This window comes from Artemia sp. Qi Xiang Cuo, chromosome 4 (assembly GCF_049724085.1).
Source record: "Artemia sp. Qi Xiang Cuo chromosome 4, ASM4972408v1, whole genome shotgun sequence".
Classification (NCBI taxonomy): Eukaryota; Metazoa; Arthropoda; class Branchiopoda; order Anostraca; family Artemiidae; genus Artemia; species Artemia sp. Qi Xiang Cuo.
The window spans coordinates 14,780,853-14,808,329 of NC_142797.1; the positions used below are offsets into that span (position 1 = coordinate 14,780,853).

The 27,477-nt window shown below is 31.7% G+C and overlaps 1 long non-coding RNA gene across 1 annotated transcript in view; it reads right to left on the minus strand.

Moving 5' to 3' along the window:
- LOC148952803 (uncharacterized) overlaps positions 1-22,480 on the minus strand; it is a 39,526-nt gene extending 17,046 nt beyond the window's left edge. Inside the window, exon 1 of the long non-coding RNA XR_016141612.1 lies at positions 22,300-22,480. This is a non-coding gene — a long non-coding RNA (uncharacterized LOC148952803). The remainder of the gene's footprint in view (positions 1-22,299) is intronic.
- Between the last annotated feature and the right edge of the window lie 4,997 nt (positions 22,481-27,477).

Consider the following 27,477-nt stretch of genomic DNA (forward strand, 5'->3'; position numbering starts at 1 on the left):
TCACCATGAATAAAACTTGTTCGATAACTAGCCCTTGGATTCTAGGAATCAATTGTATCTGGGCCGTGCAACAATAGTAAGTCAAAAGATACATGAAATAGTTTATTATTCTGCTTCGAAACCTAAATAAACAAAAGAGGAATAATCGCAAAAAATTGACACAAAAAAAGGGAGAAGAATCAACACCCAGGGCATAATAATGAGTCAAAATTGTAGCATTTAAGACACCAATTTTGGCCCGTAAGTTTCGACCTAAAGATATGGGATGTAACTCTTAAACAAAAATAAGTCTGTTGATATAAACGAAACCTCGAAAGCAGCATAACTCTTGAACTATAAAAATGAGCCCATGAAATACGCAAAACCTAAGAATACCTGAAAAGAAAAGTTATTACTATGTGAATCAAAACCAAAAAAATTATTAGCATAAAAATATAATACATAAATAAAATATAAACAAAGACATTCAAATTCCAAGGCATATATTAGGAAACAATAATAAATGCATCAACCTAAACGAGTCGCAGGCCCCTTGCCGAGAAGTGATCAAATTACGACGATAGGTGAGCCAAATTCCTCAAGAGTAGGAAGGAACCCTTTTTTTCACGGAAATTTCTAAAACTAAAATTGTGCTAGTTTTCTCATGATTGTAGAATAATATTGTAGGCTTAGTCTAAACCTAGAATAATTGTGATAAAATAATGTGTAAAAAAACAGTAACGTGCAATCCAAATTCTGTATATTTTTGAAAAAAATACGAGTTCTGCAGCATGTACTGTCAAGGCGGGTAGGTCAAAATTGGACAAGTACAAGCCATACAAGTACGCAGACCAATAGCCGAGAACAACTACAAAATAACGGATTAAAATACAAATTGTCAATTCTCTCAAATATTACCGTTGATTCGCGAACGTTAAATAGAGACCACAATAATAAATAATTTTTACTAACCTTTTAAGCTGATCATGGCGCCCGATTTGGCCAAGGCCTGCTCCCTCAAAAAAGGAACGTAACATGATCAACCGTATACTAGCCATAAAAATTCAGTTTTACAAAAATTAGACTATTTAAAAGTCCACAACACTATGTTCTTTAAGAAACATATGAGTTTGAACTGAGACTAAGAAAAATACAATAAGCATTTATATAAAGGTGAAAGCGACCCAAAAATATATCTATAATATAATCAAACAATGGGAGAAGCCATAAATTATCCTAAGCCTGATGCAAATCATAACTATGGTGGACATCAGGTGAATGATAACTGTCTCTTGAAAAGACAAAATGGGTAGAAAGTATCACGAGAAATCTAAATATCGCAAGAAATTTCTTTTTAAGACAAACCCCTGTAAAATACCAAGCTAGGAAAAAATATATATACAATTTAGGGTAATTAATAGTTTGTACCTTAGGGACTGAATCGATCCAAAAGTCAGAGCGAGTCGGTCTCAAGACTTTCTCAACGCTCCAACAACGTCAAACTGGCAAAATGTCGCGATAAACTCAAAAAGTAATAAAGAATATAGGTGATATCGTACTCAGATGTATGAACACCCCCTTATCGCGTGGCACCTTTTCCACCACGAAATCAGAGTGGGCAAATCGGATGGATTCCTTTCAGCGACGTGATGAGTCGAGACATTGAACTAATTAACTTCAATTATTTACAAAAAAAGAAAAGAAATGTTAGAATTAAAAAATTTGGCAATTCTAAGTTTTGTGTAGGCATGATTAGCCCACACTACACAAGATAAAAACTCTAGCCACGCAGACAAATTCTATCGTTAAAATAATATAAGGTAATTAAGTACTTATGCTTTGCGCCCCGCACGGCAAATTTTTTTTTAGGTAATATCGCGTTTGAATATATGTACCTCTGCCAAGTGGCACTCTCTCTGCCACAAGAGCAGAATTGGTCGACACAGTAGATATTGATTGTATATAGGGGTAAAATCCCAGACTAAATGCAGCTTTTTGTGCAGTTGAAGGCAAAAACCGGGCCAACGCCCAAATTTCTGTCTGTTCGCCCACAGTATAGGGATACGATATGCCCTACACAGCCCAGTAGCGTTATGATTAAAATATTATATTCTCACAATATTTTGATACCATCACCTAGTTGAGTTTCTTGTACGCAATGATTTTATCTTCACAATAATATAAAACAATCAAGTTTTATACATCGGGTTTCGCACGGCCTGATTTCCATATCTTTTTGTCGCATTCCCAACGACTTTACAACCAAAATGCTACATCTTATTGTAGCTTAGTACATTTAAATTGTGATTTAACTAGCTTTAATTCGCCAACAAGGTCACTACAAAACGTAAATACATTTTAATCTCATTTGGGGAATGTTGACATCAATACCGCAGAATAACGCGCAATTTAGTCTACAGTTAAGAGTAAAATTCTCAATTTGTCCTTAATTTCGACTGTAGCTGCGATCGCTCCAGGATCAATGCTAACATTTACTGTACTTAAGTTCTTACTTACAACCAAGCTGCATTTAATTGGCAATTTTCCACAAGAATGTTATAATATCGTTGAAGGTAGAGACTTTTTCCATTACAAAATCTGGTTAAAATCTTTTAATTTGTAAAATCAACAAAGAAATCAATTATGTCTCGTGTGAAAAGTACTCTAATTCTCTTTTGACAATTTACGCTTGAGTACCCACTCAAAACTAAGCAATAGTAGTGAAGGTTTAATACATCTGGCACTACTCTTCAACAAACATTAATAAGCAAATAAACCGTAAAAACCCCTTGAAATACTTGGACATTGAAGCAGGATGACCTATTCAAAATAGCCATTGGATTTCAATTGAGGTTTGTGAAAACGGATGGACCCTCAGTCATGGGAGGCTGTGACCAAGGGTTGACGTGGCGTCTGTTGTCCCATCACGTTAACACTTGGGACTCACATTTCTTTGAGAAACAACTATACAGATACAAGATGTGATCATTGCATGATTTATAGCTAGATACTATATACCAAAACGAAGCCTACTTTTAGATAAAAAATTAGCCATTTCCTTAAAAACTGACGCGTCATCTAACCTTTTCTAACCTAACCTAGCCCGTGCAGGTTAAGTTAAGCTTTCCCACTATCCTATAAAGATAAAATAAATTTTATAAAAAAATGAGCAACAATCACAACACAAAATTTTCAATAATAAAATAAGTTTCACAATGAAAAAAAATCAATGTATGAATTTCATGAAGAGAAAAACAAAACAACGTGCAACACGTTTTGCAAGCAAAAAGGGTACGCAACGAGTTCTATGAACAGGAAAAATCAGCAAGCATTAAGTTCCATAAGAAAATAAGTTTTGCGATGAGGAAAAAATCATTGTATAAATTTTACGAAGAAAAAAAATGTGAAAGTTTCACACGGAAAATAAAACCATCATGTGACTAGTTTCAAAAACAAAAATACGCATGCAACAATTTCCCAGGTCGAGTATTAAAAAGGGTTCTGATGTAACATTAACATGAAAGGACGGGATACTATAAAGATTAGGCTATGTCGTATGATTCAATCATGGTTGATGTTTTTCTAGTCAACTCAGCCTAGCTAGACATATAACTATATAAAAAATAATCTACGTTATACATATAAATCGCGGTTGAACTTCTCATGTCCTGGATCCATTAAAACCAGAAAAATAATAAAAATATGAAAAACTGAAATAGGGAAATAATCTTTAAGATACGGAAATCTCGGGTCACAAGCTCCAGAAGGAATCTCTAGTTTTTTTAAAACTCATTCCCTATCCAAAATAATGAATTTGACGCGATCTCCAAAACTTCACTTTTCATTAATATAATTTAGGTAATAGCCCAAAACAAAAAAAATCAATGAATGTCAATACATTAGTACTAAGAAAAATCATAATTTTGTTTGATACTTTTAAAGCCTTATAATATTTTCTTCAGGTCTGCATAGTTTGGGAAACAATATAGTTAAAAAAATACATTGGTATTAACACAATGGGTGAGATTTAGCTCCATATAGGGGTTAGGTTTAATTTACCGTTAGGTGGCTCTCCAGTGCTTAGGTTAGTGCTCCTCAGGTGGAATTGTTTTGGTATTGGATCTTTGGAACCTGTGTGGGTATTATTGTCCTCTCGTGTATCATAAACATGTTTGATTATTAACAGATAATAACATCTGTTTTGTATATAAAATAAGAAAGGTGTTTGTGCTTTTTACTTTAGTTTGCATTGAGATCCAAATATGTAGGAATGTTATAATGAATCGTCAGATGAATGTTCAATTCGATGTAAGTTCTATTAAAACTATATATTGTAAAATAAATTGTCACGAGAAATTCAGCTAAATCGTCAATAATCAACCAAGAGTTTGGCGCAATACTAGTAAACACGTCAAGTCCTTGTATGAATATTATGCTTGGATCAATCTTCTTTATTTTATCATAAGATTCTTGCCATATGCTATACCAATAATAGATATTTTTGGGATTCTCTAAAAACATTTTATCACGGTTTTGAATTTTTTTCATTAATAGTATGGTTTTGTAATACGTTGATAATCCGCAAAGAAAGGATCTAGGTGCGGTTTTGAACTGCTAGGTCATGCTAATCAAAGTTAAACGAAGTTAACTTAAGCGTAGAGAAACAAAATTATAGAAAATACATTTCTCTGGTTCAAATGTGAATCTTTGGTTAGAAAAAAGCCTAGCTTTGGATAAAAAATAAGCCATTTCCGTGAAAACTCAACTAATAAATTTTTATCTGTGAACTCAACTTTGTAACAAAATTATAGAAAAATACATTTCTCTGGTTCAAATGTGTATCTTTGTCTAGAAAAAAGCCTAGGTTTGGATGGGAAAATAAGTCATTTCCGTAAAAATTGAAGTAATAAACTTTTTATAGGTTTTATCTACTATTTGTATTTGAAGAGTCATATCTAGTGATAGGCGGTTTTATATTTTTCATCGTAATTGACATGTTTTATATACCAAACCGAAGCCTAGTTTTAGATTAAAAATGAGCAATTTCCGTAAAAACTGAACTAATAATTTTTTTTTAACTGTTAATCCCACTTTTGTAAAACAAATTGTAGAAAATACATTTCTCTTGTTCAAATGTATATCTTTGACTAGAAAAAAGCATAGCTTTGGATCGAAAAATAAGCCATTTCCGTAAAAATTGAGCTAACAAACTTTTTATAGGTTTTACCTACTTTTTGTAGTTGAAGAGTCATATCTAGTGAATAGGAGGTTGTATACTTGTCCTCGTAATTGACATGTTTTATATACCTAACCGAAGCCTAGTCCTAGATAAAAAATGAGGCATTTCCAGAAAAAACTGAACTAATAATTTTTTTAAAACTGTAAACTCCACTTTTGTAACAAAATTATAGAAAATACATTTCTCTGGTTCAAATGTGTATCTCTGGTTAGAAAAAGCCTAGCTCTGGATCGAAACTGAGCCATTTTCGTAAAAATTGAACTAATAAAATTTTTATAGGTTTTATCTACTTTTTGTACTTGAAGAGTCATATCTAGTGAATAGAAGGTTTTATACTTGCCCTCGTAATTGACTTGTTTTATATACCAAACAGAAGCCTAGTTTTAGATTAAAAATGAGCCATTTCCTTAAAAACTGAACTAGTAAATTTTTTTTTAAACTTTGAACTCCGGTTTTGTAACAAAATTATAGATGATACATTTCTCTGGTTCAAATGTGAATCTTTGGTTAGAAAAAGCCTAGCTTTGGATCGAAAAATAAGACATTTCCGTAAAAATTGAACTAACAAACTTTTTATAGGTTTTATCTACTTTTTGTATTTGAAAAGTCATATCTAATGAATAGGAGGTTTTATACTTGCTCTCGTAATTGACATGTTTCATATATCAAACCGAAGCCTAGTTTTAGATCAAAAGTGAGCCATTTCCAGAAAAAAACTTAACTAATAATTTTTTTTTAAACTGCGAACTCCACTTTTGTAAGAAAATTATAGAAAATACATTTCTCTGGTTAAAATTTGTATCTCTGGTTAGAAAAAAGCCTAGGTATGGATAGAAAAATAAGCCATTCCCGTAAAAATTGAAGTAATGAACTTTTTATAAATATCTAGTGAATAGGAGGTTTTATACTTGTCCTCGTTATTGACATGTTTTATATACTAAACCGAAGCCTAGTTTTAGATTAAAAATGAGCCATTTCCGTAAAAACTGAACTATTAATTTTTTTTAACTGTTAATCCCACTTCTGTAACAAAATTATGGAAAATACATTTCTCTGAGTCAAATATATATCTTTGGCCAGAAAAAAGCTTAGCTTTGGATCGAAAAATAAGCTATTTAAGTAAAAACTAATAAACTATAAACTTTTAAATAATAAACTTTTTATAGGTATTATCTCCTTTTTTTATTTGAAGAGGCATATCTAGTGAATAGGAGGTTTTATACTTGCCCTCGTAATTGACGGATTTTATATACCGAACCGCAGCCTAGTTTTAGATTAAAAATGAGCCATTTCAGAAAAACTGAATTAATAAAAGTAGTATAAGAAATACAGGAACTACCTCACCAATCTCACTCCTTCAATTTACCTCCTTTTCAATTGAATTTACCCAATTTTAAATGAAAATTTATAACATTTTAACAATTTTCGTTCATGAGCCTTAACAACTAAAAAGTTTTTCAGATTTGCGAATTGTTGAAGTAGTTTAAAAAATTCTCCACTCTTCTTATACTACTTAAAAATTGTACTGATTTAATATTTATTAGATAGTTCGATATACCACTAATTATGTTCAATATCGATATCTAGATAATTATTATTATTTTTCCCTTTTCATTCAATAACCTTTAGAATCATGCCTTTGTCTTTTTCTAATTTTTTAAATTTCTCTTCAAAATCAGCTGCTTTAGAATCAAATCGTTTTCGTGCAAATATATCAACCATTTCACCCTCAAAATTAATAATAATAACAAGTGTATTACCATATTTAGCTACTACGTTTTTCATTGCTTTAATTGTGTATTCTATTCCAATGTCTAAGTCTTCTTTTTTAACGGTTCGATTATTTTATTTTAAAGTTTCTTAAAAGTTTCTCCATTTATTTGTAAATTATTGTATTAAAGAAATTTTCTGAATCGAAAATAATTTATAGATTAACATATAATTTATGATCAATGACATCCATGTTTGCTTTTCTTTCTGAAAATATAACGCAGTAAATGTTGTATGAATCAGCAGGCTCTTGATATAACGAAAGTTTAATTTCTATATCAACATTTGATCCAGATGCATAAATATTAGGTTCATGTTTTGAAACGTCAAAACAAAATAATGGATATACTGTTTTAAAGTCATTATAGCTAACAATAGTTCCACTATCAACGTTTCGATCTTTGTATCCTAAATATAAAAATCTTTGATAAGCATCAGAATAATCCTCATTATCATAACTAAAATCACATTTTAATTTTTCGTGTGGATATTTATAGCCATTCACTCTCACTTCAATTTTATTAATATTCATATTATCAAAAACCATATTTTTTGTAAAGCATTATCATTTTTTTCTGTTTTCTGTAATACTACAACAGTTTTAGTTGTATTGCATCTTTCACTGACGACTCTCCATGTCAATTCTTTGTCATTTCTATTATCACTTTTATAAGTATTACACGCTTCCGATCTTAATACAAATGAACTCTTTTTAACTAATTTACCTTCTAACTCATTTCTAATGAATAAACTAGGATTTAATACTGGTAGAATCCAATATAAATACATTATATCTACTTTAAAGTTTTGAGGACTCTTCTTTATAATCATGTTATTGTTGCTGTTATTTTTCAATGCAATTATATTTGTAATACCTCTAAATATACGATCAACGTCTTGACAAAATGAAAATAACCTCGACAGTGGTAAATGCATACTAAATATATGACTTTTGTTTTATTATATCTTTTTAATAAACCTCTATTAAATTTATCATTTTTCTTTATTTTAATTATTGGAATTTTACCTGCTTTTGCAGCTGTAGAAGTACTTACAAACTCACTTTCTTCTGTAAATGAATCATTTGTTTGCGTTTTATCTTTATACCAAAAAATATTTGTTGCTGCACTTCTTGAATCAGAAAATTTTAATAGATTTTTAACGGTTGTCGATATACCAACATAATCAATAGATTCAATTGTTTTACCATTAATGATATATTAAGAATTTTTAAACAGATTAAACCCATTATTTGTTAAATTAGCCTTATTTACAGCATCCATATTCTTTCCATCTTCTGGCGATATTTTTATTTTTGCATGAAGATAGCTATCCCTAGGAAGGATCCAAGATTATAAATCTTTTATTGTAAATCCTAAATTATCTAATTTTGAAACATTAAAATTTGTTTCTCTAATCTCTCTAAATTCATATTTTGGTGTCGAATCATCAACAAGTCTTTCCAAAGATTTTCTCATAAGGAGCAACAAATCCATTGACAGCGTCCATTTATATAGAGAAGAAATTTATTAAATGATTTTTCCTTTTAAAGTTGTTAACCTCTTACTTGAAATCAACGTGTTTAAGAGAGCTCGACCTCTTCTATCTACATACCTTTTATTATTTCCAATACCTTCTTTCATCAATATTTTATTTTTATATGCACCATCTAATTTTTTTCTATTTAAATCGATGAATTCTTTCCCATATTCAATACCTCTATTTTTTGCTAACTCTAGTAGAGGTTTAATCATATAAGTATATACTGACAAAGTTCTCTCTTATATTTTTCATGGAAGTCTTGAATAATTCCGAGTTAGCTATATTCTTAAAGAAACTGCCAATACAACTACCGTATTGTTTTGTGTATAGCAATTGTTTTTTTATTAATCAACATTTATTATAGTAAAAATTTTATAAGAGAAAATCATTAACTAAAACTTTTTAATTTCATTAAACTTTTTTCAAGTCAAATACATAACCAACATTCTCACCATTAAAATCAATAAGTCTACCTAATTGATCTGTAATTGACATTTTCAAAGAAATAATAAACTCTTTTCGATTTATTAAGAGATATTGTCTTTCTTTAGGAATTTCTACAATCAAACAACCTGGTTAAGTATTAGGTGCAAATGTCCATATTACATCAGATCTAACCCCATTAACGATTGAACTATCGACTAATGAACAATGGACTTGGATTTTATCAACATTTCTTGTAATATTTGGAACTTTAGTACCTTCATTAATTTTATCTGATAATTCAACATCATTTTCAAATCCTAATATAACACTTAAATTACTATTAAATTTAAATTCATAATTATCTTTCAATAATATAACGAATCTTATTGTTGCAGGATTGGATGAAACAGTTATTGGACAATTTTCTCCAGAAGCATTAAAATAAAGACTTAGAAAATAATTGAAACACTCTTCATTATACATACCATTGGGTATCACAACATTTAGCCATGGTTCATCTTTATTTTTTCTAAACTAAGATACTTTCTTTTTAAATTTATCACTTATGCCATTAATATTATGCCATGAATACCAAAAAGTACACTGCTTTAAGGTAATTTCATAATCATAATTACGATCTAATCTAATTGGATTACTTGTATAAGATTGTTCAATTTCACTTTCATTACCTTCAATAATAATCAAACCCATTTAATAGAATACTTTTTTTAAGAACAACTTTTTTTAAGAACAATTTTTTTTTATTATTTAGAAAATTTATCTAATAATTTCAGTCTCTTATAAATGGAAATGAACTTACGAAGTAAGATTTATTGTATGAAATGGAAAAAGGTTACTGCTACTACTTCTATTACTCCAGCAGTTTCAAAAAGAAATGGTTTGCCAATGATTAAAGGTATATGTGAACTACGTGGTTGCAAGAAATATCATTTATATAAAAAGGAAGCAATGAACAAAAACCCGGGGTAGAGCAAAAAGCTGGGTATAAGCAAATCGAAGACAAGCTTTTAGAATTATATTACGCTAATTTTTCAGGGATTAATGATTTACATTGAAAATTCAGAGAAAACGGTTATATTGTTTCAAAAGCTAAAATAAAAGAAATTCTGCAAAAACAAAATATTTATTCTTTACATAATTCCTCTTATAACACATTTGAAAGAAGGTCAGTTTATATACATAGTATTGATGAACACTGGCAAGCTGATTTAGTTGATATGCAACAGTATAAAAAGGAAAACAAATAATTTTAATTATATTCTTATAGTCACTGATTGTTTTAGTAAATATGCTTGGTGTATTCCTTTAAAAAATCAAACGGATAAGGAAATTATTAATGCTTTCACGGATTTATTTAAAAATGGAAAACCTAAAAAGTTAAAAACAGATAAAGGTAAAGAATTTGTTATGAAAAACGTTCAAGTATTTTTAAAAAGTCATGAAATTCATTGGTTTTCATCTGAAAGTGAATTGAAAGTGGCTTCATCAATGATGAAGCCATAAATCAGAATGAATCTATGAAGCGCATTTCGTATTGGGTTTCATTAACATAATTGTTTTATAAAATGATATAAAACTCTCCGCTGAATCAAAAATACCATTATCAGGTACTAATTCTCTAAGAAATAAATGAGAGTCATATTTTGAGAGATTATGCATTACAATAGTGATGCATAATCATAAGCATAATCAGTAATGCAGTATATGTTTGGGAAATCTAAAGTTGTTATTACACTCAGCGCGTAAACCCTCGTATATTACCACTTACGTGGACACGATCTAAATGGAAATGATTATCACCTATTTCTTTTTCACATATATGGCAGCTTTTATTAGTTGTATTTTTCAATTTTTCTCTTTGTTCTTCTTGTGTATAACCATGTTCTTGTTGTCTATTTTCATAATCATTGGCTATTTCTTTACAAACTTCTGTTATGGTAGTTACAAAATGTTTGCTAGCATCTAGCATCTCATATAGTTCGAAATACACCTACTAGGTTGCGTAATCTGAAACTTGTTTTTGTCGCGTGTCTGGCATTATTCCCAGAAATCTTTCACCAAGTGAAAGATTCTTGGGAATAATGCCAAGTTTATTGATCATAGATTACATGTTAATCTATAAACTAAATGTTAATCTATAAATTATTTTCGATTCAGAAAATTTGTTTAATAAAATAATTTACAAATAAATGGAGAAACTTTTAAGAGAAATGAAAGTGGAAAATAAATACAATCGAACCATTAAGAAAGAAGACTTAGACATTGGAATAGAATACACAATTAAAGCAATGAAAAACGTAGTAACTAAATATGGTAATAAACTTGTTATTATTTATAATTTTGAGGGTGAAATGGTTGATATATTTGCACCAAAACGATTTGATTCTAAAGCAGCTGATTTTGAAAAGAAATTTAAAAAATTAGAAAAAGATAAAGGTATGATTCTAAAGGTTATTTAAAGAAAAGGGAAAGATAATAATAATTATATAGATATTGATATTGAACTTAATTAGTAGTATATCGAACTATCTAATCAATATTCAATTATTTCATTTTATCAGTAATATAAGAAGAATGGAATATTTTTTCAATTACATCAAAAATTCTTATTTCAAAAGACCTTTTTTGATGTAAAAGCTCAAGATGGAAAATTGTTAAAATGTTCGGAATTTTCATTTAAAATGGGGTGAATTCAATTGAAAAGGGGGTAAATTGAAGCGGTGAGATTGGTGAGGCAGCTCCTGTATTTCTTATACTACTAATAAACTTTTTTTAACCGTGAATTCCACTTTTGTAACAGGTTCAAAAGTGGAATTATCCTGTTGAACCTATAACAGGTTCAACAGGATAAAAAATAAGCCATTTCCATAAAAATTGAACTAATAAACCTTTTATAGGTTTTATCTACTTTTTGTATTTTAAGAGTCATATCTAGTGAATTAGAGGTTTTATACTTGCCCTCGTAAATGACATGTTTTATATACCAAATCAGAAGCCTAGTTTTAGATTAAAAATGAGCCATTTCCTTAAAAACTGAACTAATAAAATGTTTTTTTAAACTGCGAACTCCACTTTTGTAACAAAATTATAGAAAATACATTTCTCTGATTCAAATGTGAATCTTCGGTTAGAAAAAACCTAGATTTGGATCGAAAAATAAGACATTTCCGTAAAAATTGAACTAATAATTTTTTCTTAGGTTTTATCTACTTTTTGGATTTGAAGAGTCATATCTAGTGAATAGGTTTTATACTTGCCCTCGTAATTGACATTTTATATATACCAAACCAAAGCCTGGTTTTAGATCAAAAATGAGCCATTTCCGTAAAAACTGAACTAATAATTTTTTTTAAACTGTGAATTCCACTTTTGTAATAAAATTATAGAAAATACATTTCTCTGGTTCAAATATGTATCTTTGTCTAGAAAACAGCCAAGGTTTGGATCGAAAATAAGCCATTTCCGTAAAAATTGAAGTAATAATCTTTTTAAATGTTTTATCTATTTTTTGTATTTGAAGAGTCAAATCTAGTGAATAGGAGGTTTTATACTTGCCCTCGTAATTGACATGTTCTATATGCCAAACCGAAGCCTAGTCTTAGATAAAAAATTAGCCATTTCCACAAAAAATTGAACTAAAAATTTTTTTTTTTACTGTGAATTCCAATTTTGTAACAGAATTATAGAAAATACATATCTCTGGTTCAAATGTGGGTCTTTGGCTAGAAAAAGCCTAGCTTTGGATCGAAACTGAGCCATTTCCGTAAAAATAGAAGAAATAAACTTTTATAGGTTTTATCTACTTTTTGTATTTGAAGTCATATCTAGTGAATAAAAGGTTTTATACTTACCCTCGTAATTGACATGTTTTATATACCAAACCGAAACTTAGTTTTAGATCAAAAATGAGCCATTTCCTTAAAAACTGAACAAATTTTTTTTTTAATTAAATTTTTATACAACTGCGAACTAAATTTTTTTAACAAAATTATAGAAAATATATTTTCTCTGGTTCAAATGTGCATCTTTGGCTAGAAAAAACCTTGCTTTGGATCGAAAAACAGTCATTTACGTAAAAATTGAACTAATAAACTTTTTAACTGTAAACTCAATTTTTGTAACAAAATTATAGAATTGGTTAATATATAAAGTAAAGGATGGGCATGTTTTTCTAAGAAAATACATAAAAATATATTAATTATTCCTATTCCTCACATGTTTATTTCTTTTATATGAGACCCCCTAGTATATCCAAGAGGGTTAAACCATATGGGATAATTATAATCAAGAGGGACAAAGCATATAGAATGAATATGCCGAACATAGTGTTCATGAAGGAGAGGATATATGGTGTGAGTGGGAGCTCACCAAAAGCGAGGAGCTTCTTCTTTGTGACACAACCAATGATGCTATGGATGATGTTCTGGAAGTATATTACACCAAGGACGGATTGTCATATACCTCGGAGGATTTGGTGAGGAGGAGGCCTTCGGGCCGACTCTGCATCAAAGACAACGAGCGTTTGTTGGACAGTCTGCCCCCTCTGGGGAATCTGAGAGTACGTGGGGATTTGTTTTACAATCTCCCCCATCTTGCTGAGTTGAGAGTATCGATGAATGAGGATAGTGATAGTGATGTTGAAATAAAAGAGGCAGACATAATATACTTAAAAAGTATTGTAAATATTGATTTGAAGAATGAATAAAAATATTATAGGAATGATTTTATTTAAATGGGTCAAATGAAAAAAAATGAAATGGTTGATTTCTTAAGAAAAAAATACATTACACAGCTAACTTCTATGAAGTTTTTTTAATCTTTCACAGAAAACTTGGGGGGGGGGGTGATAACACTGCAAGGGGTGATCTATTCAATCTGAACTATTCATGTACAGAAGTCTCTGCTTGTACCCTTATCCTAGGTTTATCGAGAAGGACAAAATTAATATAGTATAAACAAATTTATTTTAAGATTATGGTACAAAACTTATCAATCATATCAATAATGAGATTTATCGTAAAATGGTATATGAGAACTCTTCCAGAACGATTTTTGATGTTCAAAATCCATTCCGTATAATAATCTTCTATGTCCTCTCTTGAAGGGCCACTATTTCTCTTCTCTTAAATCATATTCATCATAATATTCACCGTTATATCTTACACTGTGTGCATTTTTCTTTGAGTTTTCATCATTGTCTTTTATAGTATATTTTGAGGTATCTCAGTAGAGAGCCCTCTTTTCTCTGTCTCTTCTTTCGATCTTCCTCTTCCTTTTCTGTCGTATGAGACTTCGTTTTGTGAGTCCTTACTTGTACTCTGGATAAATTTCTCTCCATATCAATCAAGATTCTTTTCCTTATTTCCTCCAGATTTTTCTCGTCTATTCTAGAGTCTAAACTGTATAAACATGTAGTTGGTTCATGAGAATGTTCAAAATCATGATAATGTCCATTAAACATGGAAGAGTCACAATAAAAGGATATTTCTAACTCAACATGTTCATCCATGCTAGCGCACTGATGACTTTTTCAAACTGAGAGGATATATGGTGTGAGTGGGAGCTCACTGAAAGCAAGGAGCTTCTTTTTTGTGACACAACCAATGATGCTACGGATGATGTTCTGGAAGTATATTACACCAAGGATGGATTGTCGTATGCCTCGGAGGATTTGGTGAGGAAGGGGCCTTCGGGCCGACTCTGCATCGAAGACGACGAGCGTTTGTTAGAGTCTGCCCCCTCTGGGGAATATGAGAGTACGTGGGGATTTGTTTTACAATCTCCCCACTCTTTCTGAGTTGAGAGTATCGGCGAATGAGGATAGTGATAGTGATTTTGGAATAGCAGAAGCAGACATAGTATACTTAAAAAGTATTGTAAATATTGATTTGACGAATGAATAAAATATTATAAGAATGATTTTATTTTAATAGGTCAGATAAAAAAAGAAACGGTTGTTTTCTTAAGAAAAAAAAACATTACACTGCTGACTTCTATGTTTTTTTTTAATCTTTGACAGGAAACTTGGGAGGGGTGGGGCTGATAACACTGCAAGGGGTGATCTATTCAATCTAAACTATTCATGTACAGAAGTCTCTGCTTGTATCCTTATCCTAGGCTTATCGAGTAAGACAAAATTAATATAGTACAAACAAATTTATTGTAAGATTACGATACAAAACTTAGTATCAATCATATAAATAATGAGATTTATCGTAAAATGGTATATGAGAACTCTTCCAAAACGATTTTTATGTCCAAAATCCATTACGTCTAATAATCTTCTATGTTCTCTCTTGAAGGGCCACTTTTTCTCTTCTCTTAAATCATATTAATCATCATATTCACCGTTACATCGTACACTATGCACATTTTTCTTTGAGTTTTCATCATTGTCTTTTATAGTATATTTTGAGGTATCTCTGTAGAGATAGCCCTCATCCATGCTAGCGCACTGATGACTTTTTCAAACTGATTTGGAAGTTGTCTGGGGTTAGGAATTCCCCAAAGAACGGCTAGTATAGTGTCATTGGCATACGAAACTATATCTTGTCCTATTCTAGGCTTCGTCGAGAACCCCTTGTAATTTCTACCACCACCTTAGGCACTCTATGTCCCGTTTCATCATTACTTCCAATATTCAATAGTGTATAAGCATCCATGTTGACTGTCCCACTTCCAGAAAGAAACTAATCTTCGATCAATAGTTTCAACCACCGGGAACGCGTTTAGACATGATTTTGCCTAGTAACAGGAAAGAGGGTTTGTCCTTGAAATCTTTGCTAGACATGCCGAATCTCCCCTGGACATGCCTAATATTGCTTAGACGTGCCTAATCTTGTCCCGGACATGCCTAATCTTGTCCCGGACATGCCTAATCTTGTCCCCAGACATGCTTAATCTCGCCTGGGCAGAAATGTCGCCTAGAAACAGGTGTGCCGCGTGATGTTAGAGGACATGCGCTTGAAATCCCATGAAAAAGGGAGGGCATGCGCTTGAAACTGGGGAGGGCATGTGCTTGAGACTAGGGAGGGCATGCACTTGAATCAATGGAGGGGGTACTACTATAGGATATGAATATAAAATGGACATTGACGCTGGCAATATATTCAGATATGCGACAACTAAAGTTTTATACTTGGTTCGGAAAATAAATCTTGAGATATTTAATATACCTCAAGGGCTACTCCCTTATGTAAAGATTGATATAAAGTTACAACTTGCATCGTTCAATATCATCTCATGAAAAGTAGTTGCCATTGCACACAATGTAACAGTCTCTCTCACCTCGGCAATACTTCATGTGCAAAAACAGCAAGTTATGAGTTATGTTGCCTTTGCAATTGAAAAATTAAGAGCCTCCAGAAATAATATTAAATTGGTCGTTCTTCATACAATTACGAATCAACGACATATTGCTACGAATACACATATCTACGCTGATTCATCATTTATCAATGGTGAAATTCCTTCAAAACTAGCTTCGTCTTTGTAAAAAGTGCTAGCACTGTTGGATCTTGGGTAAATTCTCCACATAAATTTAAAATGTTTAGACTTTCATCTCTTGTATGTAAAGTAAATGGAATCCCACTCTGCAATTTATCCTTTGATAAGTCCTACAGGACTTTATATAAAATGATAATGCAATCCCTAGATCAAGATATACAATTATTTGAAAATGGTATACCGAAGAAATGTTTGCAAACGCTCATGGCATCTCTGTATTGGATTTGTTCGGTACTCAAGATATGACTATTGTCCGAACGGATAGTGTGCGTCTAGAAAATACCTTTGCTGAAGGAAAATATTGTTTTAATTTCACTAAACCAATTTGAAACCTATTGGGGAATTACCCCTGATGGCACTCTTCTATTAGACTTGGCACCATGAACACAAATCCTATTGTATACCTTCAGATTTCCTCGACTCTATTCAAAGTGTTAAAAATACCCTAATCATTGTTAACAGTAGCCCATCAACTTTAAAGACAAGGCATTGGCTATGTATCTTTCAAACAATAAAGAATATTGAATTTTTAATATTGAAGTCATTATAATGCGTGTACATTGGAAAGTGGACGTGAGGGGGGTTCAAGTTCGAGGGGTGAGCCCGTTTAGTATAGAGTCCCCCAGCTTTGATTTAGACGCTTTTGTAAGGGATCTTGACCTCGACAGTGAATTTCTCAATAATTCTTTAGATCAGCTACTATCAAGCGAGGTCGAGAGGTTGCTAGAAGATCAATTAACCACCTCTCACAGTGATATTGGGGAACAAAATGGTGCCAGCTCACACCCTTTTTACCCGAGTTAAAGTTAACTGATACTGCTTTGCGCAATATTTATCATTGTAGGGCTGAGTTTGGAGACCCATTTAATAATCTTTCTAGTGGCAGCATCCATACAGATACAGTAGACAAGCGCACTCCTATACCAACAAGATTCGGAAACTTCTTGAAAACCACATTCGGGAGGCGGGAGGACGAGACAGTAAAAAGGCATTCATCTTACTTATAATGTCTTTTAAAATGAAAAGACGGGTGATTTGTAGTCGCATTACCTGCAAATGGCGATGCGGACACTTCATCCAGACTTGCACAATTTTGAGGTTTTTTTTCTGATTGGGTGGGTAATATTTTTAAAACGGTGGGGTGTCACGATACAAATAGGAGCAGATTGATTGTTTTATTTATTGAAAATTTAGAAGTAAATATTACGAAATTTTAAAAATATTTTGTAAGAGGTGGGAGGGGGAAGAAGATTTTAGAAAATATAATGCTGATTTGAAGGTTTGTGGGGGTGTATAGCATTTCTCTTTCGATACAGACTTAGAGTGCTTCAAGTATTCAGTTTTTGTCGCTGGACATAAACCCCTTTAAAAGGAAGCTGCTAAGACGTATTGGCAGTGAATGGGGGTGAGCAGGGGGCAGTTTCCAAAAGTTGATTTTAATTTTTTAAAGGAGCAATATCCTGTAACACTTAGAGGTTTGAGATTTTTGAGAGGGCAAACGAACATTTAAAGATTGGTGTTTCAGTGTCACAGTACGATACAGATTATGAAGAGGGGGAACCTAAAAATAAAAGGGGGTATTATATTCAGTAAGGGCTCCGTCCATTGAGTCAGTGAAGCACTGGGTATGGCTTCTCTAATAGCCTGTCAAAAACCCTGATTCGATTGGACTTTACAAATATTAGTCGGGTTCAAAGTTGGGGATTAAAGCAAACTATACGCTATTACTGTCCAATGTGTTCATCTAGATTTAATACTTAATTAAAATTGAAAAATCACTTGAGACACTGCAAGCGTCATAGATACCAGTCCGTGGAGACAGTTTCGGGCGACAATGTCATCTTGCGGTTCAAAAGCTTTCAGAACTCGCTCTTACAGAGCGACAAGGTGATATTAGACATCGAAGCCAAACTCAGGGATGTGTGCGATTTATAAAATTTGAATCGTGTCAAAGAACACAAAGCCATTAAGGTCTCTTTTGCCCAGAACCAAAGGGACTCGAGTAATATCATGCAATTGGTAGATGTATTTTAGACATTGGATGGGGAAGATTAGGTAGACGCAGCTATGGTTGCAATTATTAAAACAGCTAACAAGTCAATTTCACGGCTGCGCAACACAAATTTTCCAATATCACCAGAAGACAAGTTGGCCATTAAAAATCAGAAGATGTGCTGGGCGTGTAAGAAAAATTTGTTGAGGGTAATGGGTATGCGGTAGTCCGCAACCATGATCATTTAGGTAATCCTATTCTATCAGGTGGGAGTAACTTTCAGGGGGTTGCACATAAATCGTGTAATGTAAGGCTGTGTCCGGAAGACGCAGTTAGCAAAAGTCCAGCACAAAATCCAATGAAATATCCAACGTTGATTGTCCGAAAGCTAACGAGCTAGATCTTCTGCACACTGAAAGAGATTGATTGGGAAGAATTAGTGAAATTAATCGTTCTTTTTTCTGGACCAGCTAAATAATAACGGTAGGCTTATACACCTTGATTATTCATTCAACAAATCTTTTTTACTCAATTAATTTAGGTATATAAAACTTCCAGAGTTAAATTTTCAGTTGCCAACATAATTTAGATAGGATGAAAGTAAATACATCACTTTATGTCTTTTCTTATGCTTTTCACAGGGTAAAATTCTAGATACTGGAATTTTGAAAAAATGACTATACACTCATTTTCAGTATACTTTCTTCTGGTTTTAGTTTAGAAGATGCAATCTTTGTTATTTGAGTAGAATTTTGGTAAAACTATGGACTAGCCACTCTTTGCTATCTTGGAAAGACGTTATGTTAAGAAAATGAAACTTTCAGTAGTGAATCCAGGGCTTAAAAGCATATGTACTTGTATGATAAAGCCCCTACCACTCAAGTTGTTCATTCATTAATGCATTATAGAACCATTTTTCTTTTGTTAGCTTCTTTCAGCTTAGTGTGAGACAGGAAAAAGAGAAGTGACAGAATAGATAGAAAATATAAAATTTGTCGTAAGTATTTGCACATTAGGGGGGAGGGGGTAAGGGTAAATTATTTGGACAGTGTGAATTTAGAAAACAATTCTTACTACATATTATGCACAATAATTGTACCAAACACATTAGCCATGCAGACCTGCTATACTTTACCCCCCCTCCCTAATGTGAAAATATAAATCCCAAATTTGTTTCTTTAGTAGTATATTTTTATCTTACTGTGGCATATTTACTTACAATTGAGCATCAGATATACATATTAGAAGGACATTAGTTAGGGGGTATACTTTACAAATGACAAAGCATACTCCAGGAATGTAGGCCTATTGCCAAGTTACTGTGGTAAAACTCTCCTGGTTTCTAAGTCATAAAAATTTGCCTACTTAACACATCATTCAAATTTTGGAAAAACATCATATCTCTTAATTTTCATTTTATTTCTCTGGTTTTATTTTTGTAATTGCAATTCCTGTTATTTGACTTTCCTTGTACTTTGCTTTAGATGAAGAGGAATTTTAAAAGGTTTCACTTTTATAATACTAAAATTTTAAAGGTCAGCAGCTCAGCACCCTCAAAAGGATGAGTGGAGATATATATATTTAAGTAAACATGGAGCAGTCCATACTATTAGCCTACAAATAAAGTGAAAATACCAACTGAGGCCCTTTTTACGCTCTTTCTGAATATAATAATCACTTTTCTTGCAAATTCAATTTTGAGCCCTAACCTAAACTGTCACAAAGTGGATAAAAAAAATTCAAAACAAAATCTCCATTTCACCATCCACCATGTTTCTTCTGTCAGCTTTGACAATTTTTTTTTACATTTAGGCAGAATGGCAGTTTTAAGTGGCCTAACAGAATAAGAAGAAAATATGGCAAAACTTGTTTGAATTTGCTATATTCAACTTGTTCAGGACAAATAAATGTTAGTTGATTATATAACTTTTACAGAATGTATTTATGATGAAATAGTAAGTTTGAAACCAACATTTTAAGCATTTTTTATACCCGCAAACTATTGAAAAAAGTTATCAGTTTTAAAGGTCCAAAAGGGCTGAAAATTGGATTTGCAAGAAAAGCAATTATTATATTCAGAAAAAAGGTATTGAGTGGTATGTTCACTTTATTTGTAGTCAATAATATGGACTGCTCCATATTTACCAGTACTTAAAGTACCTATCCATGATAAACTTGATTCTGTAGATTCATTTCAGAAAGTTTCATTTCCCTAGGCTACACCCTTTCCAAGATAGCAAAAAATGCTCATCTAGAATTTTTCCAAGGTATCAAAGGTCAGTGCATTTTGGAAGGAAAATGGGTGCTTAAGATTCTTCCCATGAGAATGGTAAGGCTCTTGATAAATCCCTGAGAGTTGCATTGACCTAACTCAGCTGCTTTACAAGATTGTTAAATCATAAATCATTGCCAAATGTAATATTTTTAACAAAACAATTGTATTCCATCTGTCCATCAACTACTGGTTATAGCACCAAGGTAAACACAGTTTTACTCAATTTCCTAATTTATAGTAATTCTGCTTTAATGTAAAGAAAGTGAATCTTGTTTTCATGATACGAAGGCAGAAAGAAGAATAAATAATAGGCCAGGTCCGATTACTGGTACTTTTAATTTGTTTTAAAAGGAGTTAGTTCCACATCAGTAATGCAATTGTTATTGGTATTCATTCTCAATGGTGAGTTTTCAGCAGACATGGCCAATGTTCCAAGTGGTAGAGATTGATCAACAAAGCACTAACAGAAATTTTTATATCTCCAATAATGACTGCTCATTACTGTGATGATTGATAAGAGACTAAAAACCTTAATGTCAGCTGTAATAAGACTTGGATGAAGATCATTAGATATTGAAAAAAAGGGAATGGTTATAGTAGGTCAATTACTAATTCTTTTCCTTAATAAGTATGTAGCCAACCCTTGGAAAATACGCAGGAGTTTCTTTTGGGGGAGGCATTATCCTTTGGTAAGAGTGATTTAACACTTCTGCAGTGATGTCTGTTAAGCAAAACAATGGATGAATAGATTTCGGAAGAGTATTTTAGGAAGGGCTAAACCAGACGATTTGTGTGTTTTTGGAAAATAGTTTATGTTATAGTGTTCTTTCAATATGTTCAAATTAATACTTTAAATATGTATCTCAATTTGTGGGATTACAAGTATCATCATCATTAAAATGAGAGACAAACCTAATAGAAACAATGGTTGTGCACTTTGTTTCATTCTGGTAATCTTAAAGTTTTTAATGTACATCTAGTTGAATATTTTGTCTAGATTCATTAGACTTGGAATTTTTTTTTTACAGGCAATAAGCCTTATGCCCATTTATTCTGGCACGCTTTTTCTTGATGTGGAACCATATGGTCTTGAGACCAAATAGTTGTTCTGGGTAATAGCTATTGGCAAACCATATAGCTGTTCCAGCCAATCCAAGGGCTTACTAAAGACTGGTCAATAATCCCCAACTGCGCACTTAATACCTCGTGGTCTGTGTAACCAACTACGCAATTAAAGAAGGACAGAAAATGGGGCCACCAAAATTAAAGAAAAATTAATAATTATTACTAGGGGAAATTATTACTTGGGGAAAATTATGGGACCAAAAGTAAAGAATCTGGGAAGGACATTTATCTGAACAAACTGGGACCAAGGGTTCCAACATGTTCCATCAATGGCACCAGCAGCACATAAAAACACTAGATCTTGCTTTTGTAGCAAAATTTTTTCCAATTAAATTTACTTCAGCTTGATAATATGCTTACAGAGGGAAAGCAATACATTGATTTTTCTGTGCACAATACCCTTAACACTCTGTCTTGGTATACCTGAAGTAAGTCCAACCATCCTGTAAGAGGCACATGTAGCTAAGCAGGCAAGTAGCACACACCGCTCAACCTCATCTGACCAGCCTTGTAATTTATGGTTCTCAGTCAATTGGAGAAGAACATCAAACACACGAAAGGAGATGGCTTCTGAACAACTCAGGTTTATCAAAGAAAGTAAACATCTTTGGAGTCATTTGAATGTCACAATACACATGTGGGCGCTGAAAAAAAAATCATTATAAAGTATAAAACAAGGCAATTTAGATTAGACTGCAAGAAGGAGACGAAATTAATAAACTAATCTACTATTGCCAATAACTATTGGCAAGAACAACTACATGGTGTCAAGACCATATGGTTCCACAACAAGAAAAAGCTTGCCAGAAAAAATAGGCTTGTTGCCTGTAAAAAAAAAATGCTAAGTTTAATGAATATTGAGTGTATTGAAAAAATAAGTTTCAAAAATGGTAATTTAAATAAATTTTTAAAAAATTTCTAGCATAAACCAAGGTAACTGTAAAAGAATAAGAAATGAATAGGCTACTCTACGTTTGCCAATAGTTATTGGCAAGAACAACTATATGGTCTCAATATCATGTGGTTCCACATCAAGAAAAAGCTTGCCAGAAAAAATGGGCACAAGGCTTGTTGCCTGTAAAAAAAAATTCCAAGTTTAATGAATCTAGAATATATTACAAGAATAAGTTTCAAAAATGGTAATTTAAATAAATTTTTAGAAAATGTCTAGCAGAAAACAAGGAAACTTAGATTTGACTGCAAGAAGAATAAGAAAGCAATAGTCTACTCTACTCCTGCCAATATTCTAAGTTAAGTGGATTTGCAGTGTAATGCAAGAAAGTTTCTAAATGGTACTTTAAATAGATTTTTAGAAACTTTCTAGCATAAAACAAGACAACTTTGATAAGATTGTAAAAAGAAAGCAAGAGGCTACTCTACTCTTGCCAGTACCTATTGGCAAGAACAGCTATATGGTTTGCCAATAGCTATTGGCCAGAACAACTATTTGGTCTCAAGACCATATGGTTCCATATCAAGAAAAAGCGTGCCAGAATAAATGGGCATAAAGCTTATTGCCTGTAAAAAAAAAATTCCAGGTCTAATGAATCTAGACAAAATATTCAACTAGATGTACATTAAAAACTTTAAGATTACCAGTATGAAACAAAGTGCACAACCATTGTTTGTATTAGATTTGTCTCTCATTTTAATGATGATGATACTTGTAATCCCACAAATTGAGATACATTTTTAAAGTATTAATTTGAACATATTGAAGAACACTATAACATAAACTATTTTCCAAAAACACACAAATCGTCTGGTTTAGCCCTTCCTAAAATACTCTTCCAAAATCTATTCATCCATTGTTTTGCTTAACAGATATCACTCCAGAAGTCTTGTTTTTGTCTCAAAGAACAATTAAAAATTTCACGCCAGTGCCGACCACTGACCACAGCTACTTTGGATATCAATTGATACTTGATGCATATGTGGTCAAATGTTTTTATTATTTTTTAATTACGAAATGTATATAGATTAATAGTTTTTTACGGTTTTCATCACATAGAACATTATATGGATAAAAAACGAGGCTCATTCTAGAAAGGTTAAAAAAAGGTCAAAAGGGAACTAATGTTTCAGTCCTGTGGAACTAATGTTTTCACTAATTCCCCTGTTTTATGGGAACTAATATTTTTTTCCATTTTACCTAGAGTATAGGGTCCAAATCTGTCCAAGGAATTAAGGATACACTTTTAGAGCAATTTTTTGGGGCGGCGGGAGACAAGAACTTATCTATACAATCTGGTTAATTTTTTAACATTTAGTTATAAATATCAGAGAAGGGTTAAAAACTTAACCTAGCTCAAATCTAAACTAAGCTGTAATCGTCAAAACCTTCCTAGTTGCCTGGCACATCTTAAGTCACTGGGATCATTATTGTTACATTACTTCTTCCAGGTTTTTTACTTTTCACTTCTTATAAATCGATTTTTAGGCAAATAAGGTATTTTTTTATTGTTATTATGCTTTTTTCTAAAGTTGAGTTCAATTTACTTGAAAGCTTTCAAAGAGTCTTCTATATTAAATTCAGATGGTGATAATATCTGTATACTACATTATCATAATTTCACGAAACTGAAATATAATTTGACCTTTACTGAAAACAAAATGTGTTTTATTTCTCGTTCTTAACTTCAGTAAATTACAAATGATTTTCTGGTCTTTAGAAGGTATGAAGTTAGAGGGGGTAGCTCTATTACTCTTAGATTCTGCTTGTTTTGAGCTCTGCTCAGTTGTTTATTGTAATTTCCGTTTGTATTCAGTTTCATTTATTAATTTATGGAGTTAAATGGTTCTTTCATGCTTAATTTTTTTTATATTCTATTTCTGCTAATTTTTAATGTAGCTTAATGTTTAATATAGCTTTGATTTAATGTAGCTCTTTCCTTTTCTTTGAAGAACTTTTTCGTGAAAAACATTTTGTGTATTCAAGTTGTAAGATAACATTTATTGCTGAAAAACGGCTATCACAGGCCCAAAAAGGCCGAATTCGGAATTTAGCGTCAAAGAAAGCGAAAAAAGAACAACAAAAACAAACAATCAAACAGCAACAGAAAATTATAAAAGGGTCAATGTCAAATACGTAAAAATGTTAAAAACAAAAACAAATTAAACTCATAAAATTAGAAGGCCAATGTCAATTCAGAAAAAATGCCAAAGGAAAAAAAACGAAAACTCGTAAAATTAACAAGGGGATAAAGTAAAATAAAAAAAAAAACATAATTTAGTTAGTGACTAAAAAACATAAATAAAAAACCACCAAATTTGCAAAATGGGAATTAAAATTATTAATTATGAGGTAAAAAGTGAGTGAGGGGGGGGGAGGTTGCGGAGATTCACTAATTGAAAATTTCAACTTTGTAAAGGATAAAATTCTTCTATATCTTTCAGTGCAAACTCTTATTGGGGCAAGAAGGGGGATTTTTTATAACAAAGAACGCAGGAGGCAGGGTCGACGGGCTGAATATTGACCAGGAAAAAGGGGAGTTGTTCGAGAGTTATGAAGGGCATTGTCAGCAAAAAAAGGTAATTTTTGGCTCTCCTTTCTTTAAGGGTGACAAGATTAGCTCTCCTAAGAAGGAAAATATAAGGTACTTTACCCTCATTGAAAAAAACAGTTACTTCTAAAAGAAATTTGACAGTGTTCAGTAAAAGTTTGTTAGTATCAAGGAAAAAGTTGTTGCTTCGATGAGAAAATTTGTTATGTATCAAGGAAAACTTGCTACTTATGGCAGAAAACTTCTCATCATAAGCGAAAAATTGTTACTTCTAACAAAAACTTTTTTATATTGTTGGAAAACTTGCTAGTTCTAATTTTCCGTCAATATCTTTGACGGAAAACTTGGTGCTTCTAGTAGAAATTTGTTACTGTTAAAATGGACATGATAATTCAAAGAGAAATGTGATAGTGTTAAGTAAAAGCTAGTTAGTATTAAGGAAAAAGTTATTACTTCGATGAGAAAATTTGTTAGTGTTAAGGACAACTAGCTACTACCGAAAGAAAACTTGTTATCACAAACAAAAAAATTGTAACTTCTAAGATAAATTTGTTATCTTTGACGGAAAACTTGCTGTTATTAGAAAAAATTTCTTACTATTAAAAAACAAGTGTTACTTCCAAGAGATATGTGATGGTATTAAGTAAAAATTTGTTAGTATTAATGGAAAAAGTTGTTAGTTTGAAGAGAAAATTTGCTAATCTTAAGAAAAACTTGCTACTTCTGATATTAAACTTTTTATCATAAACCTAAAATTGTTACTTCTGAGTGAAACTTGTTATCTTTGACGGAAAACTTGCTGTTGTTAGAATAAAATTTCTTACTATTAAGAAACAAGGGTTACTTTTAAGAAAAGTTTGATGATACTAAGTAAAACTTTGTTAGTATTAAGGAAAAAAGTTATTACTTCGAAGAGAAAATTTGCTAGTCATAAGAAAAACTTGCTACTTCTGACAGAAAACTTTGTATCATAAACATAAAATTGTTACTTCTAAGAAAAATGTGTTATCTTTGACAAAAAACTTGCTGCTTCTAACGGGAAAATTGTTATCACTGAAGAAAAATTGTTACTTCTGTTATCTTTGACAGAAAACTTGGTGCTATCAGAAAAAAATTGTTAGTGTTAAGAAAAAACCTGTTACTTCTTACAAAAATTTGATAGTGTTAGGTAAAATTTTGTTAGTATTAAGGTAAAAGTTGTTACTTCGATGAGAAAATTTTTTAATGTTAAGGAAAACTTGCTACCTCTGATAGAAAACATGTTATCATAAACGAAAAAATTTTTACTTCTAAGAAAAATTTGTCATCTTTGATGGAAAACTTGCTAATTCTAACAGAAAGCTTGTTATCACTGACGAAAAAGTTGTTACTTCTAAGACAAATTTGTTATCTTTGACGGAACAATTGGTGCTATTAGAAGAAATTTGTTACTGTTAAGAAAAAAACTATTACTTCTAAGAAAAATTTGATAGTGTTAAGTAAATGTTTGTTAGTATTAAGGAAGAAGTTGTTACTTCGATGAGAAAATGTGTTAGTGTTAAAGAAAACTTGCTACTTTTGATTGAGAACTTGTTATCATAAACAACAAAATTGTTACTTTTTAGAAAAATTTGTTATCTTCGACGGAAAACTTGCAAGTTTTAACAGAAAACTTGTTATCACAGACGAAAAAGTTGTAATTTCCAAGAAAAATTTGGTAACTTTGATGGAAAACTTGCTGCTATTAGAAAAAATTTTTACTATTGGGAAAAAACCTGTTACTTCCAAAAAAATTTGGTGGTTTTAAGTAAAAGTTTGTTACTATTAAGAAAAATGCTTTAACTTATATGAGAAAATTTTTTAGTGTTAAGAAAAACTTGCTACCTCTTACAGAGAACTTGTTATCATAAACAAAAATGTTACTTCTAAGAGAAATTTGTTTTTCTTTGACGAAAAAATTTCTGCTTTGTGTGTGTTTGCGTAAACCCGTGTGGGTTTGTGCGTGTTTCAAACGTTAAAAGACGCTTACAATGATGGTGACTGGTGTCGTAGGGGTACTAGAAAGTAGTTATAGTGTGCCATTGTGGACTGAATTCCTTTAGAGTATCGCTCTTTAGCA